Here is a 25499-nt window from a genome sequence, read left to right on the forward strand (position 1 = left end):
TGGAACTGCCCCAGCCCTGTGATGTGTAATGACAGAAAGAAATGTAAAATATTCATAGCATCCTGCTAGTTTGCATTTTGGAAGTCATCTATGATTTATTAGTGTAGGGAACTCCCAAGGAAGAAATTCCCTGTGCCTGTCTGATCCTTACCACTACTCCAATTTATAATCTTAGAGTATTACTTGGGCCATTGAAAAGTTAAGTGACTTTTCCAGGGTCATAAAGTGTTTGTGATGGTGTAAAGTTAGAAATGAAATAGGTTCCCATGGACTGTGAAATATGGCATACAAATGTAATTAAATATTATTGTCCCACAAGAATCAATGGCTATATAAACACTGGGAAAAACATATCTCTAGTAGGATGTGATTAAGTAAAGGGCCAAAATAATAATATACATAATAACAAGAGTGATGTAAATGATGACACTAAAAAGCATTTGAATTTTACAGAATATTAATGAATCAACTCAGTCCCTAGAATTAATAATAAAATAGATCTCTCTTCTCTCAATAATGAGGTAGGGTAACTTCAGGTGAACAACATGAAATATCCTATGCTGTTAGAAATGATTGTTATAGCAATTGATTTTGCTTAAATGATTTTGTTAAAAAGATTGGTTCTTTTGGGGGGAAGTAAAGGGTGGTGAAAGAAGATCTAAGCGAAAATAACTATAGCTTAAATACTAAAAATAATAATATTTCATAAGGAAAGAATAAAAAAGTCAAGTGAATATTGTTCAAGGCTGCATAGTACATTAGTTGAATTTGCTTCCATTAGCCATCTGGCTTTTGTTCAGCTAGTAGGTCATGCTTCCTGGACACAGACAGGTAGCTACAAGAATGGCCTTCTCCATTTATGTCTTCCATGAATAAGAATGACCACTATCCTGTTAACTGTGAAAAGAAAATTTACCAATATAATCATGATTTGTAACATCTTCATCCTTTATGTTGGAAATGACAGAACAAAAATTATTAACAGAAAGTTGAGATTGTAAGAGAATACCTAGCTTCTCTCAAAATCTACTTCCCCTGGCCAGACAAAATAAATCCTTGGATCCTAAAAGACCTGGAAAATGTCATTGTTTAGCTATTCTTAAGAAAGGTATCATGAGATTAAAGAAGAATGAGTATTCTAATTTTCCAAAAAGGGAAGAGAACAGAAACTGCAAACTCTGATTTGCATTCCTGGAGAAATTTTAGAATGCTTCATTAAAGAGATGTTTACCAAACATCTAGAAAAGGAGAAATCAGTTACAAAGAATTATCAAGGATTCTTCATGAACAGTTGTTGCCAAATTAACCTCATTTTCTTCTTTTATATAATTATTAACTTTGTACATGAGGGAAATGTGGTGAATGTAATTTACCTAGATGCTAGTTAAACTAAAACTATTCAACTTTCTCTATGCATGTCATAATTTCCTACCTCCCTGTCTTTGTTCATACATTCTCTAAGTCAGCAACTCCTCCCAACAATGTTTAATATCTTCCCTTTAAACTACAACTCTTTTGTCATTTTCTGCACCAAAGTCTTTCCTAAATTCACAAATGGATAATGATCTTGCGCTCCATGGATTTCATATAGCACTCTGCTTTTATCTCTCTGACATGCTACTATTTTGTAAATAGTATTTTATTTTGCAAATTTGTAAATTTTATAATTTTTATAAATATTTGTAAAAAAATTTGTAAAAATGGGTTATTTTGTAAATCCTTTTCAGTTTTTTCTCATATTGCTACCCTCTATGTCTTCTATACCTCAGGAAAAAAAGATTGTTTTTGTCCTCAGTGCATGCCCTGAATTTTGTCTTCATGTTCTTTCCTATTATTGGAAAAATTCACTTTCATTATTTTAGTTTATTCTATTCCTATATGTTCTTTTTCTTTTTCATTGGGATTGGGTCTACTTACATTTGGATTAGCTAGGTGGCACAGTGGATAGAGCACTGGGTTTAGAATCAAGAAGACTCATCTATCTGAGTTCAAAGTTGCCTTCAGAAACTTAGTAGCTGTATGACCTTGGCCTGTCACTTAACCCTATTATCTCAGTTCCTCACCCATAAAATGATCTAGAGAAGGAAATCTTTGCCAAGAAAATCCCAAATGGAGTCACAAAAAGTCAGGCATATTAAACATGACTAAACAACTATCTACCTTGTTCAGCCCATGTTTCCTCCTAACATTGAAGGAAGAAAAACTCTTTATCTCCTATATTTATTCATTTCATAGTTAACCTCTCTATATTTAAGATTTTTTCCAAATACCACTAACGGAGTCTTCTTTTCTATCCAGCTAAAGATTAGATAAATTGGTCCTTCAGCTAATCTTTTTTTTTCAGGAATATTCATCTACTGACATCAGCAGGATTTAGAAAATATTCTATAAAAGTAAATGAAATTTATCTTTAAAATATCATCCAGTTCATAGATAAAGAGATAAAAGAGATGTACAAAATAGCTTTTTATGCTGAGAAATACTTGAAACTGCTGAAGTTAACCAAAGACATTTGTTTTATGTGGGTTTTTTTTTAAATGTAAGTGGCTTGAAACATTTTTAGCAAATTTGCTTCTCTGAGTCTAGAGGACTGATCTTTTTCCTTTCTTTCCAAATGGGAGATTGAGATTATAAATTAGTGGCAACATCCTGCCTATTCTGGTTAGCATTGTCCCTGACACTATAAGTATAATGGGAACCGCTTAGCCTAAGAATTTAAAAAGCATGACTGCTGAGATCAGCTGTCCTTGAAAAGGGTTCCCCACTCATTGCTCATTCTATTTGTTATTGTGTGAACCTGAGCTTCTCTGCAGCAGGCCTTAGAGACTCACATTGTTTTCTAATAATGCTCCAGGAATGACAATGTAGATGTGCAAATTTCAAGTCAGCTCAGCAGATGAATATGTCTAAGGATAAATCTTACAAGATAACATAAACCAATTTTAAAAATTAATTTCCAGTTTTGACTAGAAAAGAATAGAAAGAAAATGTCATTAGGCATCAAAAGGGCTGACAGCATCTTTCTTTCACTTCAGTGAGGCAAGTAGTATATAATAGGCTGAATATAGAAGATGAAGTCCTTAACAGCTCACTTAGAAGAGAATAAAATCCCCAGGATCCAATAGATTCAAATATTCTTTTTTTTATTTAAAAGTTGATCTCTAAACACAAAATGTAAGCACCAAACTAATATAAAGGAAAGGCAAGTATTTACTATGTGTTACTTAATTCCATTAATTTCCAAATAATACATATGGTGCTGCCATAGGGACTAGTTACAGAATTCTAAATAGGACAAGTTACAAATGCATCTTTTTTTCTGTTTTACAAACAAATTGCCTATAACCACATAGTTAATTGTCTCACTTTCCTAACTGTGAATTCACTAAGGAAAGGGACTAGCTCAGAGTTCTCGGCAAAATTGGATATAGCGCAATCTTTTATTTTTTTATTTGCAAATTATACTGATAAACTTTATCATAATTTCAAACCTGAAAGAGACAAGTATTTCACCTGCCTCAGTTAGTACAAGTTAATAAGATTAGGAAACAATTTGTATATGTTTGGTTCCTTCCCATACCTACACAGTCAAATGCAAGTTCCTTGAGAGTAGAGACTATTTTGCCTTAGTCCTTTATCTGCAGCATCTAAAACAGTGCCATATACATATGAGAGCTTCATAAAATTTTGTTGATGTTTCTAATAGAGAATCTACCACAAATATATATATATATATATATATATATATATATATATATATATATTCTGTGGATGGAATATACTTAGATTTCACTGAAGCCTTTGAACAAAAGTCCACATAGATAGATGTAGGTTAAGTGATAGTACAAAGAAATGGACTTCAAATATGTTGAATGACTGGACCCAAAGATTAATCAATAATTAACAGGTAAATGTGAACTTGGAAGAAAGTCTTCAGTGGAGTCTCCCAGCTATGTGTACTTGTCCCTGTGCTATACATTATCAACTACTGAAAGGAAGGTATAGATGCACAACTGTCAAATTTGTTAATAATATAAAAATGGAAGGCATAGAAAACATGTTGGGATGTATAGTGGACTAAACCTAGAAAGAAGTCTAAGATGGATAAATGTAAAATTCTGTAACTTAGTATACAAAAGAAATGGTACAAATATGGCAAGGAGAGGGATGTCTAAGCAGTATTTCATGTGAAATAGATCTAGGAATTTTAGTGGATTTCAAGCTCAATGTGGATTCACAAAAAAATAGAACATTTTTAAAAAAAAAAATACTTTAATCCTACACTACATTGAAAAGGATTCAATTTCCAGGATTAGGGAGATGATAAATCCATTTTAATCACTTTTGCTCATACTAAGTCTGCTGTATTACATTCTATTCTGGATACCATATTATAGGAAAATATTGACAACCAATAGCATACCTAGAAGGAGAAAACCAAAAGATGAGAGCACTAGAGAGCTTATCTTGGATAAGAGAAGACCCAGAGAAGACACAGTAGCTGTTTTAATTTACTTGAAAGGCTAAGTATAAATTAAATTTATTCTCCTTAGTCCCACAAAGTAGCTTTAGGACCATATAATAGATATGGCAGAGAAACAAATTTAAACCCCACCTGTTTAGGTTTAGGATAATTTCTTTACAATTATTGCTGTTCAAATCAAAAAGAAAGTTTTTGGAGATAGTTCCTACTCACTAAACATATTCAAGCAACAAATAAATGTCCACAGAGTAGTGTAAGGGAGACTCTTATTTAAATACAAGTTTGAGCACATAACCTTGGAGACTAGAAATAGATGATCTCTAAATTCCTTGACAATTTTTTTTTACCATTCTGTAGCTTAACCACTTGAGATGGATTCAGTTTCAAGTTATAAAAGGAAGAATACAGATTTGAGGATTTCCTATCATACATATAATGAGTTTTTACCAGAGGCAACCCTTATCATCTTAAACACTGCAACACAATCTTTAGATTCTCTCAGTTATTTGACAAAAAAGGAACTATTTACTTAAGAACTGCAAAATAAGGAATATGAGTCTTAAATGTGGTTATGCTTGTCTAGAATCAGAATTAACTGTGCTACATGAGAGCTATTCTACCAATTCCTCTTGCACTAATAGACTAGGTCCCTGAATTCCATCTAATTTCCTTTCAATCCTAAAATTAAGAGGGGAGAGAAGGATTTTTTAATTGTAAATCTCACAAGTTCTTTCAAAAATGTTTTCCACACCACATTATTATCAGTTTTTTATCTATCAGTCAGATTTAGCTTTTAGCACAAAAAACAAATCTCCCAAAATCTGCAGTCTACTTTCTGTCCAGTATCAGAGTCAAGGAGAAAGTAGGTTCAAGCTTAGCACATGTTGATACAGGCAACTCATTGTTCCTAGTTTCTAGAAGTCCTTGTTTTTCCTCCAACTGGTAGTTCTGAAGTTCCCTCAGATATGATACAGTTTTGTTTTGTTTTTCTGGTCTCTTAGTAGAGTTTTGAAGTTGCCTTTCTTCAAGAGATGGGATTTATCCTAGCTTTTCATACAGACAATCTTGCAAGTCATTGCTTTTCTGATGATTCCGATGAAAATCAAATACAAATTCTCCTGCCCTCTGAAGTTCATAACATCCTCTAGTCAAGGAATATAGAGGATACAAGCATCCTTAGTCCTACGCCAATTTTTTTCTTATTTAGACAGCATTCTCTTCTAGAATGCCAGAAGCTAAACTATATTAAACTAACCTATATTAACTAATCTATATTAAACAAGACTCACCAGTTATAAATGTTTCCAACCAATCTGAATATATTTCCTGTTGGTGTTATTCTATTAAAGGTTTTCTATCCTTCCAAATTGATCAGGGATTTTTCTCACCTAGTCTAGTGCTTTTATTGATACAATGCATAGGCTAGGCTTTCTTCACACATGTTCAAATCTCTGATTGACTCAATTGAGATGTTCTCACTTCATAATTTTTTTAAGCTTAGAGATTATAAAATCTCAAGAAAAGCTATTAATAAAGTTTTCTTCATAAGCATTGTATATTCCCAATAATTTAGAATGAACCCTCAGCACTCGAAGGTATTTAGAGTGGATATGGCACTACACTCTGAAAAGTGATTTTCCTTAGAAATCCCATAATTTTAGCCCATGGTAATTTCTCCACTAGACCTACACATTTATCTTTTTTGACCTGATCTTTTATATGGTTTTATATAAATCCAAAACATGACTTCTCTTGAATACTCCCAATACTTAAAATTTAACCAATTCAAAACTTGCCTCACCATCTTCCCTGAAGCTATTACCCTTGATTAGAAACCCCCCTCCAGTTAAATTTGTTTGACATCCCTGTTATATGAGTAGCTCACTCAAATCTTGGAGTCTTTATGAATTTCAGGCCTTTTGCCTTAATTTTTTCCCTTTCCTTTTCTCCCCTACCCTCCAAAGTGTGCTGACTCCCTTTCTTCATAAAGTCTTCCAAAACTAACTCTATAAAACTCTAGTCACTCCCTTCATTTCCAGTGTCCTTTCTGCACTCAGACACACTTAGCCCTCAGTGAATTTGTCATCTCTTCACTGTGAATGCTCCTACCAGAAACACAAATTGCAACCCATCTATGCCTTTTCATCCCGAGCAATTTTTGCCCACACTTAAGTAGATAGCTTTGTAAAGCCGCTAGCATTGCATATAGCTGTCACTACACAAGTACATATTTATCACTTCTGGATTGATCATTTGCAGACCAATTTGTATTCTTTTGCTGGTGTGACAGCCAAGTGTTACAAAATTGGTCTATCATTGACTAGTCAAATGATTAACTATCAGAGATTGTACATTTTCTTTACATCTATGCGATAATTTGCCACATATTTTTTGTTCTTGTCATACTGTTCTTCTCATATTGTGAGTAAACCTTTGCCCCCCAAAAGAGGATATCATTGGTAAATGAAAGGTAAGCATATGCTCAGATGCTACTCTTTGGAACTGAAATATTGTTTGGGAGTGGGGGGGGAGGGTAACCCATAACTTTCCAGATGACATAAAATTATTTCTGGCTCATGCTAAAGAATGTTTAGTAGTTTAGCATGATGTCATCAGTTCTTTGTTGCCAGTTATATTACGTAACACAATAAGTTGTAATTAGCAGTTGTTTTGAATACCACAATTACCTCCTAGTCAAATATTTCAATAAAGATCATTTTCATAATTTCTTTTGCTCAAAATCTTAGTTTTTTTATTTTTTTGATAATCCTATCACATTCAAATAATGGCCTAGTTTTCCTGTAATAACCTCCTTAAGATTCTATGAGGTAGAACTGCTGCCAACTTATATTGTTATAAGGAATTTCCTCTACCAGGACATCCCAATACCAATGAAATCACAAAGAAATCTCCTATCACTATCACCATTTGCATTACAGTAGAGTCTCTTCTGTCAACTTCCTTATCAGGCCTCATCTCAACATGATGTTAAAAAAAAATAACAAACTACAGAATGTAAGTGAAAATGCTGACACTTGTCTCAGTTTAAATTAGCTACTGGAAGTTTTTTGACACCATTGGCCCAAGCTGGTCATCTATAATCACAATTTCTCTCTGCTCTTCCCTCTTCTCTAAACCCTAATTATGAAGAGACACTTACCAATTATCAAGGAAAAATATAATGATTGTAGATTGTTGGTTTATTTTTTCTGTCAGTCTTACATTGTCAAACTCTGCAATGCCTTCAGAGAAGTTGCCATGGAAAACTTGAGCTAGTCTTAAATCAAAAGACCCTTAAAATTACCCATCCAACTCTCCCTCATCCCACCCCCCAAAAATTCTTCAAAAAGTAAAACTATCTTTGCTAATGTCATAAAGGTGACAATGGGTTCTTAAAAGTGATATCAGGATATCACAAACTCTGGCAGATCCTGCCAGGCTTGAAAAGAATCATCCAAAACTTGTCATCCAAGGCCCAGTCTAGCTAATGTCAGAAAAAATGATCACCAGAAAAAAAAAATCACCAATCAGGGAGATAAAATTTTCAAATTTTGCAGCTCCCAGTGGAGTAATACTGGCTCACATTCCCAATTCTGATTCCTCTGTTCATAACAACAGCATTTATATTTCAAATTTGAAAAGGAGGTTATTGCTATTTTTCTTTCATTCTCAAAAAGGGCCATGACATCAGGGAGATGATGCTTGCAAATGAATTGAATTTAAGTGAGGAAGGGCTATATAAGGTCATCAGCCTCACCTTCTCCTCTAGAGCCATCTGGGTCCAGTGGCCAGACACAGAGCAGGATGACTGGAGATGGCCCTGGATGCAATGGGAGACCTTGCCTTTTTAAGCTAAGGTCTTTCCCAGGTCTCAGTTTGACTGAGGAAAAGCCATTCAGTGATTAAAATTGGGGTTAGAAATGAGGCAGAAGGCAGTCAAACAAACAAACAAACAAACAAAAATTCATCCTGGAAGGAGAATACTCTCAGGGTTTCTGGCCAAAACAGAAGCAATTGCTATTTGGGGATCACACAATGATTTTGTATAGAATTGAATGTAATGGAAGGAACTTCCTCATCTTCACTTCCTCTACATTTCTTAGAAACTTCTTCATTCTGGAAGCTCATTCTGCTCTAGGAATACTTCTTACCTTGGAAATGCTCTCCATCCCAGAAGTCTTACTTACTGATTAGCTAGCTCTTCCAAGAAACTCTGAAAAAAATGTCTTATCACTTATCTCCAAGGGACTTTTCATGCCTGCTAGTGCCCCTTCCTTTAAACCATCCTTTTACATGTAGTCTTTCTCCATTAAAATGAAAGCTCTTCAGTAATGAAATGAACCAGCTACACCCAGCTAAAGAACTCTGGGAGATGACTATGAACCACTACACAGAATTCCCAATCCCTCTATTTTTGTTCTGCACGTTTGATTTCCTTCACAAGCTAATTGTATGTTATTTCAAAATAACTGTTTGGACATGTATATTTATATTGTATTTAACTTATACTTCAACATGTTTAACATGCATTGGTCAACCTGCCATCTAGGGGAAGGGGTGGGGGGAAAGAGGGGAAAAGTTGGAACAAAAGTTCTTACAAATGTCAATGCTGAAAAATTACCCATGCATATATCTTGTAAATAAAAAGTTATAATTTTTAAAATTGAAAAAACTCAATAAAGAACTCATAATCCAAAAAAAAAAGAAGAAGAAGAAGAAGAAAGCTCTTTGCGGGAGCTGAAAGAAAGAGAATGCCTTTCTTTCAGGTTCTTTTTGTATTCCCAGTGCTTAGCATAGTGTCTGACACAGGGTGAGTGCTTAATAAATGTTTGTTGACTGATTGACAGACTTGTTTAGATTCTAGAAGACCTGTATTCAAACTCTGATTTGGCCAGGCCCTCTTATACTGAAAAATTCTTGACGAAGTTCTTTCCATCAGTACTCCATGGAGAATTTACCCAATGGAAAATAGGCACTTTCCCTTGTTTTTTCAGCATTTGGAGGTAGGTTACACCATTATTTCTCTACATATTTCATTATTTCTCTTACATATTACAAACTTTATGATTTCTCTGCCTTTGGCTCTGGCTGTACATGACCTGGATGTTCCAGTTCTATGAACCTAAGTTAAGATTGAATCCTACTTATATCTCCCATACTTCTTTTCTTTTCTTCCTGGGATGTTTCTTGCATTAATTCTTCCAAGATCATATATCATGATTCATATTCCTTTAATAACATTTGAGAGTATATTGGTATTAAGTAGATGGATTTTTGTGGAAGTCATCTTATTTTTTTCTTTTGATTCTCCTGGCTTCTTTCAAAAGTCTCAGTTAAAATTCTATATTTTACATACAAGAAGATTTTTTTCAATCTCTATTAATTCTAACTTCCTTCCATTGATTATTTCTGATTTATTTTGCATATAACTTGTTTGCAGTCCAGTATGATTTCTTCCTCCTAAACAATACTGAAAATCCATGTTATGTATTGATGCTTAATGAATGCATGCTGATTGAATGAATGATTGCTAGATAAACTAACTCAACATTGTCAAGCAATAGAATGGGAAAAATAATTTTTTAGGTTTTTTTTTTCCAAGTGTAAATAGTGAAGCCCATACCTTTCAAATAATGTGATCATAGATCCCTGAGCTGGAAAGGACACCAGATTTTTACAGATGAGACAAACAAAACCCAAAGAGAAAGCAAGTGATTTGCCAAGGTTCATACAGATAATTGAATCATTCTATTTGTCAGACTTTTATATAATGTTGATTTATTAAATCAAATGTTTTTAAAAGGCCTCAGCTATAGAAAAAGCAAAAACAAATTCATAATTTTTCTATTTAAACCTATATTTTCTCCTACAACTTTTCAGTTATTTTACTTCCTCATCCTACCTTACCTGGGGTTCAAAAACCATTCTTAATAATGGCTTAAATTTTATATGTCCCTCAAAAGAATGGATGATCCTTAAGAGCTAGAGCTATGATTTTTTTTATTTGAAACCTATTAAAGAACCTAAACTTTATACATTAATAGAACTTCAGGCTAGTATCATGCTGCAATGAGGAAGTCACAATGCCTGATCCTAAACCTATTTCTTTATCTGTAAAATTGGGACCAATCTATCAAGAAACATTTATTATGTACTATTATGTCTAGCACTATTCTAGGCACTGGAGATACACAGAGATGAAGCAATCCCTGATCTAGAAGATTGCTGTGAGAAAAACACTTAAAGCACTTGAATTTGCTACTACTAACAAATAGATGCTACTACTAACAAATAGTATTTTAGACTCTGTACCTCTTAGTCATATAGGTGCAAATTTGTGGCCTCCCTTCTCTCCACCTCCCAAATTATCTTATCTTTATATATATTTCATATATATATTGCATATATATAGATATATATTTTTACTTAGGTTATTTTCCCAAATAAACTAATTCTTTGGGGGCAGGGACAATTTGTTTTTGTCTTTACATCTGTAGCATATAACACAGTACCCAGCTCATTGTCACTATAACTATCATCATCATCATCATCATCATCATCATCATTATCATTGCTAGCATTTCTATAGTGCTTTAAGATTTGCAAAGCATTTTACTAATATCTTCTTTAATTTAGCTTCCCAACAGTCTTGGGAAATATGTGTTATTATTCTCTCCATTTTACAGAAACTGAGGTAGAACTTATTAGGTTATTTTCCCAAGACCACACAGCTAGTAAGTGCTTGAGGTCAGATTTGAATTCCACTTAATTAACTCCAAATCCAGATCTCCATCCACTGCACTCCTAGCTGTTCCTAACACATAGTAGACATTTCACAGATGCTCATCAAATTGAATTAAATTGAACTGAATCAAAAGACATTGGGCACATCAAATCTGGGAAACTCCATTGTGTTTTAAACGGTGTGTTAAAACCATCCCTGTTCAGTGCTGTAGCATCTGGGAATCACAAAATTGCCAAAGAGAATCAAAATTACAAGCAACTCAAAGGACTCAGGCTGAGGGGTTGGTATACTCAGACTGAGATATTGGACCAGTGATAATTTTCTGTTCATGAGAAGTCACATAATGGACATCAACAAGACATGTGTAATCATCTTATTGGAAAAGGAAGTCAGACAGCCATATAGTGAGAATGAGAAATAGTCCAAGTACTCCTTTAGAAGCATAAAAATACTTATATTTTGCTGGAGGTAAAGAAAAGGAGGGATGGGGGAGAAATCCTTTATAAAGATGATTAATGAAAAGCCTAGAAACAACACAGAATAAGAAAACAGAAAGAAATCATCATTTTTATCAGGGATAATAAAACAGAATCAGAAAATAGTAACATTAAGAAGCACATTCAGGTTCACAAAATGCTTTTGAGATAAAACCTTGTATATCTGGGTTTGAAGTCTGATTTAGATACTTAGCAACACAGGGTGTAGCTTTGCAAAGTCTCTGTGCCTTCACCTGTAAAATGAAGGGACTGAATTGAATGACCTCAAAGGTCTCTTCCAGCCCTAAATCCTACAATTGTGGCACATCTGTTCCCCCAAAATGTGCGTTGCAAAAGGATTTCATTGATAGTTTCTTGTAGCATGCATGGTAAGGGCCAGAATATTATTTTCCCATTGTTAACTTGCTATGCTGACAGAGCTCAAGCCTTGCTAGCCCTTACCATTTGGAAAAGCTGCTGTACTGCAGAAACTTGATTTGTAATTAGTTTTGTGCAGAATGCAAGGGCATGATGGAATTGCACCATAGCGAACTCAGTGATGGGACTTTGAAGAGCCATAAATAGTGTGAGTGTTTCAGACCAATTGAACGTAAAACAAAAAGAACTCATTGAAATAACAGTCCAGCTAACAAAAGTACATTCTTGAGTTGCTAGGACTGAATTTAATGAAGTGATGTAAATGCTTGGTGTTTTAGATGCTGCCTTTTTATAGAATATTCATTATAATAGCAAAAGGGTTGGTATGCACATTCTTGTGTTCTTTGGGATGCTGGAGTACCAGTAGTGTTAATTAGCCTAGGTAGTATGTGGAAGTGTGTTTCTGGGGAAGAAAAGGCCTATGTCCATCACCCACATGTACAATGGCCAAAACAAAAGTCAGAAACAGACTCTTTCAAGTAAGAACCTGCCTTAGAGCAGAGGTTTTTAACCTTCTTTGTGTCATAGAATCCTTGGGCCATCTGCTGAAGCCAAGTAGTTTTAAATGCATAAAACAATACACAGAATTTCCAAGGAAATCAATTATAATGCAAAAGAAACCAAATATATGTATGTACAAATACACATGCTCATATATATGTATGGATGGATATATATGTGTATATATATATGTATATAGACAGTTGATAAAAAAATTAAAAAATTATAGATGCCAGGTTAAGAACCTCTACTTTAAAGAAACAAAGGATTCTATTCACCACTAAGAGTTCTGCTTCTTGATGTAAGAGTTTGAATCAAGGGATAAATAATTTTAAAGATGAAGTTGATCTGGATTTTCTTCATTATTAATGTCATTATACTCTTCCTATCATTCACAAACTAATTTTTTGTGCCCAATTTTTTAGTGAGGACCTTCCCAAGGGGCACTAAAGAGTAAGAGTAACCCACAAGAACTAATTATGACTACTAATTGGTAATAAATAATTTTAAAATAAAAGAAAAAATAGCAAATAAAAATATTCTTCCTTTAGAAAGAAATTTAAATAATCTTTCAAAAATATGTTGTAAAAATTTCTAGGCATACTGAGGAAAAACATACAAATCAAGAGCTAACTCTTTAGAGTCCTGATTTCTATCACACATTTCTACACACATCCTAAGGCAATCACATCTGCCATCAAGCCATAGAGATAGGAATTTGAAGAATAATTATGACATTCTTACTTGTATTGGGTAAGAACTAGAAGACAACTAACTATAAAGGGAGATAGAAATGATCATTTAACTTTTCCAGGACCTCTTATCAGTTGTTTTTGTAGTCATAACATTTTTTACACAATATTTTCATGCTCCTCAGCACACAATGCAAATAGAACTTTTCAAACCGCATAATTGATCCATTAATTCTGTTAATGGAGTTTTATGATTTCTGAATATATGATGGCATTTTGTCAATTTGATATAATTGAGAATGTAATTGTATCTCTAGTTCATTAGCTACAAAATAACAGCAAACTTGAAAGACAATGCAAATCAAAGATTCTGACAGGACAAGGAACAGGTACCAAGAGCCCAGGACATTGAAGGTACTTCACATTTTATACAGATTCTTTGGAAAAGGATCAAATGCATTTTATGATTTTTATGAACTTTTTCTACCCATTAAAAAGACAAAAACAAAAAACTAGATCTATAAAATTAGTTTGAGTTTTCAGTTTGAGACTGCTACCATTTGTTCACCCCGAGCTAGGTCAGTTCCATCTAAAAGGAGGGGAGAAAAGATAGATGATAGTTGTAGAATTCTCTGTTTCTGAAACACAAGAGAAGATTTCTTTCTTATGTCCTTACATTTCATCATTTACCAGCAACTTCTATAGAAATTTAATATTGGTTGAAATGAGAGGTGAGAGGATAAATTCTACTTAAAGACTTCCTTGTTCTTCCCAAAAAACCTTTGTTTTTGTCCATTTGTGAGCAGAATGTAGAGATCCTACAGAAAAAGTTTACAGAGATGGCCTAGTTGGTCTCCAATTAAATGCTTCAGAAGAATGTCCTTCTTCAATAGCAACGCGCATTGACATGGGCGTCCATTGTGCTTTCCCATTTATCTTTATTTCCACCTCATTCACTGCAATATGTAACTGTTGCTAGCACTATACTACAATCCACAGACTCTCCTTCAAAACTGTGGCTGAGAGTTCGTTTTTCCTTGTCACACATAGGGCTGCATGCAGGAAAGAAATTACATATTGATTTTTTTTCTTCTGTTGAATGGTTTTTTTTTTTTTAACAAAGTCAGTAATGTCAACAGCTCCCACGGTGTGAACAAGCAGACATCAACGGCCTGCAATGAGCTTTGTCTTAGGTCTGTCTTTACTCCATTTGTCAGGACTCTACACAGCTGCCCACTTCCAAAATCTTCTCAGAGAATTGCCACCTTCTGGCCATTCAAGGAAAAGATTAATTGCATCACAAAAATGAAAAACCAATAAAAATGGTACTTTCTGAATCTAAGAGGTTAATAAGTAATAATAATAGCTATAGCTATAGAATGTTTTAAGTGTTGTTCTTCATGATATTCCCATGTGGTAAATATTATTTTATAACTCTATTTGATAAAAAAAAAACCTAAGGCTCAGAGATATTATCAGTCATCACTTTATACATCTAATGTCTGACAGAAGTATTTAAAGCAGCAGGATTTTTAACTTTTTATTATTTATTCAATTGTTTTTAAGTAGTATCCTATTCTTTGCAACCTCATTGGGGATTTTCTTGGCAAAGATACTGAAATACTTTTCCATTTCCTTCTTCAGTTCATTTTGCTGATAAGGAAACTGATGTTAAACAGGGTCAAATGACTTGCACAGGGTCACAAATTAGCAAATGTCTGATTCCAGATTTGAACTCAAGAAGATGAGTCTTCCTGACTCTAGGTGACACTCTATCCACTGGTCTTTAAATAGCATTGGGTTATTTTGAAGGTAAGCAGGGAAAAGAAAATAGACAATTAAGATGAGGTTGGATCCATATTATGCCCTCAACTATTAGGCATTCAAGGCTCTATTTTCATCCCTCTTCTCCCTATAAATTCCCTTTTTTAGTGACCTCTTCAGCTACTTGGTTCAATTATCTCTATTCAGAAGACTCCCAGGACTTTGTATCCACCCCTAGTCTTTCTACCAGACTGCAGTAGCAACTGCTTATTAAATATTAGCACTTGAATTTCAAACTCAATCCAACCAACACAGAATTCATGTCACATCCCAACTTGCCTGTTTCTGTTGAAGGAAGCATCATCCTTCCAGTTACCTAGGCTCACAACATGAGTAATGCTCACTTCTTTCTTTCTTGTCCCCCATATGCAATATGGTATGTATATATAAGTAGTGTGTGTCTGTATATATGATATATATTCCATGTGTGCTGTGTCTATATGTGTTGATATATATGGCAAAGTCATTTAATCTTAAAACTTCAGATTCTTCATCTGTAAAATGGGAATCATAGTAGAATTTACTTCATAGAGCTTTTTGGAGAATTAAGTAGAATAAAAGATGCAAAGTATTCTTGCAAACTATAAAGTGCTGGGTAAATGTACACTATTGTTCATATTACTGTTAACTAACTCAGCCCTAACTTGAAGACTTCCAGAAACAAGGAACCCAGTGTAGCCCATTCTACTTCAGTACAGCTATAATCATGAAGAACTTTTTTGTTTTTGTTTTTGGTTTTTTTGTTTGTTTGTTTAATTTTGTGTTTTGTTTTTCTGATGTCAAGCTGTCCATTTGCTTTCATTTCTGTTTTCTTAAGAGCTAACCTTCCTCATAAGAAACATAGATAAAGTTTGTAATTAATGGCTATACCTATACTCTTTGGTAGAGTGGAAAATATATGTAAGTTCAAATGCTACTTTTAGCACTTACCACCTATTTAACTGTGACAATGCCAACAAAATACTCATCAAAGGCACTCTCTGAATCAGCATTTTTTCATTTAGAATTTCAAAGGGGAAAAACGTAAACAATTTTATGAAGTCTTTCATTCCTTACTTGAGAGAATAAACCAAAATCATTCCCTTCAGACTGGCCAAATAATTGGCATCAATTCCCAAAATGATAACCACTGTCTTATTTTTTGCTTTCAGCCCTAAAAAAGAGCTAAGAATGTTTCCATCTCTTCACCCAATAATAACATTAGAGATTAAAATGTCCATCTGAGTCCAGGTTGCCCCATAATATCTGACATCAGAGACAAAATCCTCTTTATTCATCTATATCCTTTTTTTACTTAATCTTAGCTAAATGAGAGAAGATTTCAGTCTCATTCTTTCATTCCCAACAAAAAGTTACTTTGCTCACAGATCCCAAAGTTCAGATCTACAACAGAGGTAGCACCTTGCCTCCCATGAATCACAGTCCTGCAATAACCTGAAAATGGGCAAATATTTCTTTTTTTAATTAAAGCTTTTTATTTTTAAAGCATATGCACGGGGGCAGCTGGGTGGTATAATGGTTAGAGCACCAGCCTTTAAGTCAGAAAGACCTGAGTTCAAATCTGGCCTCAGACACTTAATACTGCCTAACTGTGTGACCTTGGCCAAGTCACTTAACCCCAATTGCCTCAGCAAATATATATATATATATATATATATATATATATATATATGTATACATGGATAATTTTCACCATTCACCTTTTCAAAATTTTGTGTTCCAAATTTTTCCTCTCCCTTTTCCTTACTCCCCTAGACGGCAAATAATCTAATATATGTTAAACATGTGTCTATACATATTTCCACAATTATCATTCTGCACAAAAAAAAATCAGATCAAAAAGAAAAAAAATGAGAAAGAAAGCAAAATGCAATCAAACAATAACAAAAAGAGTGAGAATGCTATGTTGTGGTCCACGCTCAGTTCCCACAGTTCTCTCTCTGGGTGCAGATGACTCTCTTCATCACAAGACCATTGGAACTGGCCTGAATTGGACATGTATTTCTAAGAAACATCAGAAAGGAGAATCTTTCTATACAGAAATAGAAGGTTTAGGAGCCATCTGTGGAACTACCACATCACTCCAGCTTATATATAACTGTATAGTGAAGTCAGATAAACATTCTAAACTTATGTTTAATCAATTATAAAGCAAATCTCTTTTGGACATGAAAGTCACATATGTGTTGATGCTTGTGTTACTACATTATCATTCATTTGAAGACATTTTTGCTGACAAATTAAAGAATAAGTAGAAAAAAAATTATCTCATTTAAAAATTGATCAAACTCAGAAAATAACCCTAATTTAACAGCCATCTGCAAAATCAGATATCAACCCCTGATTCTCTCTCTGACGACTTGCTGGACTACATAAGCAGCACAGGTTAAAGAGATTAGGAACCTTAACTATATGGTAGCAAAGCAAATGGAGATGAATGAATAAATAGAAGAGATATTCTGGAAGAAAACAGTAAAAAAAGAGCTTTAATTTCAAGCTGTCCAGAGTTGTGTACTCATATTCTAGTGAGATTGTCATTTCATGCTAAGATTAGCAGGATGACTAAATGAAGAACATTCTAATTAGGGTTTATAGTTAAAACAAAATGATAAATATATCTTGGATACTTAATTTTTTCTAAGACTGCTCTAAGAGGATTAAGGTTTTTGATGTCAGTTTGTTTTAATAAAGTTTTTTTAATAGTACAAAATGGAAAAGAATGGTAATCTCTCTTAAGTATAATTTATACTGTTGGAATGTATATAGTCTATATTACTCCTTCATACACACATCAGATCTTAATTGCCAGCCCAGTTTTTTAAAGCTGCAATATAAGTTCTTGTTGATTGAAGCTACATAACAATATAGAGTGACAAGAAATGTAATATAATACAAAGATGATGCTTGTAGGAGGTCCAGATCCAGTCAAATATACTTAATGAATAATTCTCCTTTATTTTTTCCTTCCTTTCATTCTTTTTTTCTTCCTTCCTTCCTCCTTTCCTTCTTTTCTTCTTTCCTTCCTTTCCATTCTTTCTTTCATTCTCTCCCTCTCTTTTTCTATTCTGTTCTTTCTTTCTTTCTCTCTTAAATATTTAATTAGCACTTATCCCTTTCCTTTCATTAGGCCAGATACTGAAATGATGAACCACAAAATTTTTTGTTTGTTTGTTTGAAATACATATTCAGTAACTTAGTTCTTAGTTAATGCAAAAGCAACAGATTAAGTTTTTGAAAATTTATTTGTGTTAAACAAGCATTGCACATCTCAAGAACCATCTTTGCTTTAACCTATATGTCCTCTCCTTTGCTGAGAGCAGGACACTGAAAGAAGTGAATAGCAATAGCATACAATCTTCATGGATTATTTTCTCTTCCAATCACAAAGAAACCTTTCCCCCAACAATTTCTTTTGGAATGAGCTTGAGTAATCAAGGACTAAAAACTGAACTATTTCATATGTGCAAATTAGTCTCTGGAATAGCCAAGAAAAATCATTCCTATTTCCCTAATAAACACCTAGCTTGAGTTTAAAAGCTGCCAGCATAGGTCTGATTTTTCATTCCCTTATTTCATACATAACTCCAATTAGATCAATTAAAAAACACAGATATGAATGAGAGTAAGTAAAACTATAGCAATTTAGTGAATTGACTTTAATTCTAGAGCTTCTAAAGACCTGTCATTGTCTCAAAGTGGGGACTATCTTCACAAAGAATGCAATGCTGCATTACTTTAGTAGAACATTCATGAATTATTTTGACTATTTAGTAAAGTGATGAATTTGAATATTCTAAAAGTAGGATCATAGATAGAGCTGGAAGGAATCTCAGAAATCATCAAGTCCATTTATAGATGAAAAATGGAGGCTCAGATATTTTAAGTGAAGTTCCCAAGGTCACAGTGTTACAACTAATATATTGAATAAATAGAGCAAAATGAAATTTCTTTCCAAGAATGAATTCTAGGCAGAAAAGGTCGTCCTTAATTACCTTCCTGGGATTTTTTTCTTTTTGGACAATAACACCAAGATGCCAGAAAATGGCCACATTTTTCACAAGAACTAATGTAGAAAGGGCATTGTGCAGTATTCATAGATTTTCTTAAAAGGCCCCAAGATGAAGATGAATAGTGAAGCAAACAGAAGATAATAAAGAAGAAAAGAAAACTGGTTTAGAAAGCCTGAAACTTCAAGTTATCAAGGTGGGTCAGCCTGGGTTACTCAGAGGAGCTCTGTTATACCTCTTAAAGCAAAGTGACTCTGACAAGGATTTGAACACTGGGGCTCTAAGATTTGCCGACAGCACTAAAATGGGAGTTTAAAAAAAAAAACAGAGAAGCAGTGTGACCAGATTTAAAAGAATTTGAATCATTTAGGTAATTGGGCCAGCAGATGGAAAATGCAGTTCATTCTCAGAGAATGTAAAATAATTAGTCTGAGAGAGAGGAGCTAATCTAGTAATAATGATCTTCCTTTTACATAGCATTATTTTTTGTATAGCACCTTTCACCCAGACAGTTCCCAGAATACCTCTCCACACAATCACATACTATAAAAAGGCATTAGCTATGGGCACCCAACCATTATTGGGAGTGATAACATTGGTCAGAGGCAGGAAGTGAAAAATTCAGTGCCCAGTGGAGAGGACAGGTAGGAACAATGCAATTATTGAAGTTGAAATGAACTTTGAACACCTACTTCTGAAAGCAAGAGCTATACAGTTTTAGTGACAACTAATAAAGCTTTGAAAGATATTTCCTTGGGATGAAAGACAAGGAAAATTACATCATCCTGGAGAATTTGATTTCAGAGACAAAGCTGAGAGAGGTTATCTTCATTTTATTGAGAGGAATAAAAGTCAAAAAGGAAGAAAGAAAAGAAAAGGAGAAAAAAATTCTTTGAAATAGCTTCAGTTATGTAAGAAATCCACAGAGTTGAAAATGTGACAAAAAATAGGATAATTAGCTCTTTGTAGGGGGTGTGGCAGAGCATCCCTATGTTATTTTACCGACCTGAATTCTATTGTCAATCAAAGTTCTGGTTTGATTTGTAGAAAGGGGAGTGGGGAACAAATCAGAAAGTGGAGAAAAACATTTCAGAATTCCCCCCATCTTTTTAGTAAACATAATTCCTTTGATTTTCAACTAGAGATCATCTTATCCAATCCTTTTATTTAACTGTTGAGGAAACTAAAAATCATGGGAGTGAAATTATCACAAAGGTAATAAAAAAGTATAGGAGTCCATATTCATACCTAGGAATTGTAATCTAAGCACGCCTTCTCTCTTCTGCATCCTACTGCCCTCTAAATCAAGGCTTCTGTGGGGAATTAAAGGTTTACTTTGGTATTGAACTAGACTAAAACTATAGAGAGAGAATGATCTCCCTGGCTTCTTTTAAATTTCAACTAAAATACCTCCCTTTTTTAGGAAATTTTCCTCAACCCCTCTAAATTCCAGGGCTTTCCCTCTTTATTATTTCCTATTTATCCTGTATATAATTTGCTTTATATATAATTTTGTTTGCATGTTGTGTTTCAATAGATTATAAACTCTTTGAGGGGAAAATCTTTTGCCATTTTTGTATCCCCAGGGCTTAACACAGTGCCTGGCAGATAGTAAGTGCTTAAAAACTTTTATTGAATTTGAATGAATGAAAAGGGGAAGGAAGAAGAGGGAAAGAGAAGGAGAACTGTTAACATGAGAGTTATTAGGTCTTTTCTTTGGAATGCTCTTTAGTTCTCACAGCTAGAACAAGCCCATGTATATACTTACATATATGTGTGTATACATATAGATTTATGTCAGTACGGGTATATAGCTGTCTCTATATACTCATATACTGAATATCTATTCCTTTAAGTGCTTTTTCTAGCTATGGGAATCATGAAACATACATTATATGTAATGGTAGAAAGACTAAAATCCCAAGGAAAACCATGAAGAAAGTTTGCATACATAGATATATAAAATTCAGATTTGAGATTCCAAAAATCAGTAATTAAAACTACAACATACCTTGTTTACATGACTCCTACACTAAAAAGCAGCTAGGCAATATAATAGTATACAGTGTGCAGGGCCTGAATCCAGAAAGACTCATTTTCCTGAGTTCAAATCTAGCCTAAAACACTTACTGACTGTGTGACACTGGGCAAGTCACTCAACCTTGTTTGTCTCAGTTTCCTCATCTGTAAAATAAGCTGGAGAAGAAAATGGCAATCCACTTCAGTATCTTTGGCAAGAAAACCCCTAATGGGATCTTGAAGGATTGGACATTACTGAAATAACTAAACAGCAACCAAGCTTACATTAATCATCTCTCCTAAGAAAAGCAGATGTGCAAATGTCCAATTAGTTCACTATCATCTTATTCTGGGAAAGAGTGAAATAAAAGAAACCAAAATAAATGTACTATTGTATATTTATCAGTTGCTATCATGCTAGGAGGACCACTTCTCAATCATCTCCTCCTCAAACTGGAAATATCATCCTTCCCACGTCTATGTTATCAGATCTCAGTAAAACAACAGGAGCTTGAAACATCACATTAGTCTGACACCAGCTCAGTTACTCTCCAGAGTGCTCTGCCTCTCTACCAGCTGCCTTTCTCCACTATCAAGCCCTTTTACTGCTTCCTTTTCTGTTTTATATTTTATTAGAATGTAGGATACTTGAGAGTAAGAGCTTTCTTATTTTTTTATGCTTACTTATACCACCAGTACTTTCACACAATGCCTGGAACTTAATAAATGATCTATCTATCTATCTACCTATCATCTATCTATCCATCCATCCATCCATCTAATTCATCTATTTATCTATTTACCTATCTGTCAATTCATTCATCCATCTATCTATCCATCATCTATCTATCTATAGAGATATATACATATCTATCCATCTATCACCTATGTATCTATCATCTATCCATTCATCTATTCATTTGTCACTTGTCTATCTATCCATCTATGTACCTAATTATGTAGCTATCTAGTCTTTTGTTTATCTATACATTTATCTATTGATATGTCCATTCATTTATTTAGCTATCCGTCCATCTTTCCAACTATCTAGCTATCCATCTATCCAACTGACTAACTATTTATCTATCTATCTATCTATGATCTCCAGGTCTCACTCAAGCCCTTTGTCTACTTAAACTTGCTTTAAGAGCATTATAAGATCTGCCCCCAAATTTTAGGCTACTCTACTTTATGTGGATATCTATGTACCTAATTATGTAGCTATCTAGTCTTTTGTTTATCTCTACATTTATCTATTGATATGTCCATTCATTTATTTAGCTATCCGTCCATCTTTCCAGCTATCTATCTATCCATCTATCCAACTGACTAACTATCTATCTATCTATCTATGATCTCCAGGTCTCACTCAAGCCCTTTGTCTACTTAAACTTGCTTTAAGAGCATTATAAGATCTGCCCCCAAATTTTAGGCTACTCTACTTTATGTGGATATTCAGGTATTGGTTTGATTTAACCTAAAATTTCTTCTAAAAGGAAAAATTCTTTGAGAGCAGGGACTTTTTAATTTTTAAAATTTCTATCCCCAGTGCATAATACAGAATCAGTTACACAGTAGACACTTAATAAATATTTGTCAATTAAGTAACATCAAAATGTAGAGGAATGAGAACTGGCCTTAAATTTTAAAATCTTTGCCTTTACTCTGATTTAGACAAGTCTAAACTTATTGTCTATGTGACCTTTGAAAAGTTAAGAACCCTCTCATTCTAATTCAAGAGGTTATGATTGGGGAAAAAATGCAATCAAGCCCATTAAAAAAAAGTGCTCCTGGACAGTAGGAAGGAGATCATATATAAAACAAAAACTTATACAAAGGAATATTTCCTTCAAAAGATAGAGCCACAAATACACAAATTTACTCTTCCTAACACATGAGTCATATTTTCCCTACCCTCCTGCAAGGGAGTGAGTTCAAAGCTTAGCTCCATTCCCAAAGAGCAGTCCTAGTTACAAATTAAAAACCCTCTTCTGGCTCAAGTCCCAGGAACCCTGTCTTCTCAGGGCATCCATAGCAGGCTGGCGTGATGTACCACCACCTGAACTACAATCTTGGCTACAAGGTTTCCATGGCTCAAAACTTCCAAGTCCTGTGGGGGTCAATCACTTCTGACAACTGAAACTAAAGAATAAACAACACAGAACAGAAACAATAATCCCCAGTCCTATGTCTCAGAGTGAAAAGATGAGGAGTAAAAGAAAGAGAATAGGGTCAAATAAATCCATCCATTCTCATCATTTTAATTCATAGTATCCACACTGGGCACAGAAGGCAAAAGTTGCCAAAAAAAGAACAACCAGAAAGACAGCAAAAAAGAAAATGACTCAGTCTCACCAGTTTTAAAGATATAGGTTGCCCATCAAAGTACCCTACCTTTACCCACATAGTAGGGGAGGTGGTGGGTTCCATGTTAGTTAAACTGTTAATGTTTAAAGGTAGATGAGTGGTAGCTCAGTATTACAACTGAGCATGCCCTATAAAGCTTGGGTTACACGTCAATGAACGAAAAATATTTATAAAGTCTTTTCCACATAGAGAGCACTGTGCTAATTATTGAAAATAAAAATAGAAAAGTAAAATGGTCCCTACTGCTCATGTTAGGGGAAAACAGACACTGTAGAAAATTTCAATGGCAGGTCAGAAGAGAACATCTTTCTATCCCTGAGCTCTAAACTCAGTAAGAGTTCAATGTGTATTTACTATTTCTATAGACCTTTACAAGATTATTCAACCACCTTTGATGTCCACCTGTCCCCCCCCCCTCACCTGTGACTACAAAAAACTGTAGCATCCCAAGTAGCCAGACTCTGGTAAAAACCATCTTTGGCACAGATTAACCAGGATGAGAGTAACCAACAGGTCTCAAACCCATTAGTGAGATAGGACGATGTCTACAACAAGCATCTGAGACTTCCTTCAATGGAATAAACAAATGAGAGAAGAAATGAAGAATGAGAAATTGTTCTAACTGTCGTGAAAGTGGCTGAAGCACATGCTGTGAAAGGCTTAGAATTTATCAAAGATGTCAAGGTCATCTACTGCATCCTAGACCATCAACTATCATCTTGACTTTTGTCCTACTACTGTACTTCAATGACTCTGGAAGAGAAAGTGAGGCTGACAATTTTATATAACTTTGCCTCTCTTAAATCCATTTTATGAGTGGGTCAAGACATTATTTTAGTCCTCCTCAAAAATGAACTATGAACAATTACTACTACTGTCTATGGTGATAAATTCTCAACTCAAAAATTTTCAATGCTCAAGCCAAACAGTTGCTTAATAAGTGCTTGTGAACTGATTGAACTAAATTACAGGGATAGTGAATTCAATGTCCCTCTCACAATCATTAGAAACTGATAAGAGATTCTTGAGTAGAAATAGGACATGTAGGATTAAAAATTTCAAGCAGGTATGCAATAACATTCCATAGCTGTAAGAAAATCCGATCTAAACAGGAAATTTATAATAGGCATAGTTATTTCAATAATATAATCATTGTCTTTAAGCTGCTCATTTATGCCTCTCATTTCTTAAAATAAAATTTTCTATATAAATTGTTGTTCACCACACATGAAAAAATGTTTGTAGCAGTCCTTTTTATAGTGGCAAAGAACTGGAAACTAAGTGGATGCCCATCAGTTGGGGAATGGCTGAATACATTGTGGTATATGAATGTTGTGAATATTATTATTCTATAAGAAATGATGAGGGGCAGAATGACCTAAGTTCAATATCTTGCCTAAGACATTTAATATTTACTAGCTGTTTGACCTTGGGCAAGTTCATTTAACCCAGTTGCCTCAGCAAAACAATAATAATAATAAAATTTTTAAAAGAAATGATCAGTAGAATGATTTCAGAAAGCCCTGGAAAGGCTTACATGAATTGATGCTAAATGAAGTAAGTAGAACCAGGAGAACACTGTACACAGCAACAACAAGATTATATGATGACCAATTCTGATGGATATGATTCTTTTCAATAGCAAAGTGATTCAGATCATTTCCAATAGTCTTGTGAGGGAGAAAGTCATCTATATCCAGAGAGGACTGTAGGAACTGAATGTGAATCACAACATAGTATTTTCACTTTTTGTAGTCATTTGCTTACATTTTGTTTTCTTTATCATTTTTTTTCCTTTTTGATCTGATTTTTCTTGTGCAGCATGATAACTATGGAAATATATATAGAAGAATTGCACATATTTAATATATACTGGATTACTTGGGTAAGGGGAAAAGAAGGAGAAAAAAATTGGAACACAAAGTTTTACAAGGGTGATTGTTGAAA

The sequence above is a fragment of the Sarcophilus harrisii genome, chromosome 1 (genome assembly GCF_902635505.1).
Source record: "Sarcophilus harrisii chromosome 1, mSarHar1.11, whole genome shotgun sequence".
Taxonomy (NCBI): Eukaryota; Metazoa; Chordata; class Mammalia; order Dasyuromorphia; family Dasyuridae; genus Sarcophilus; species Sarcophilus harrisii.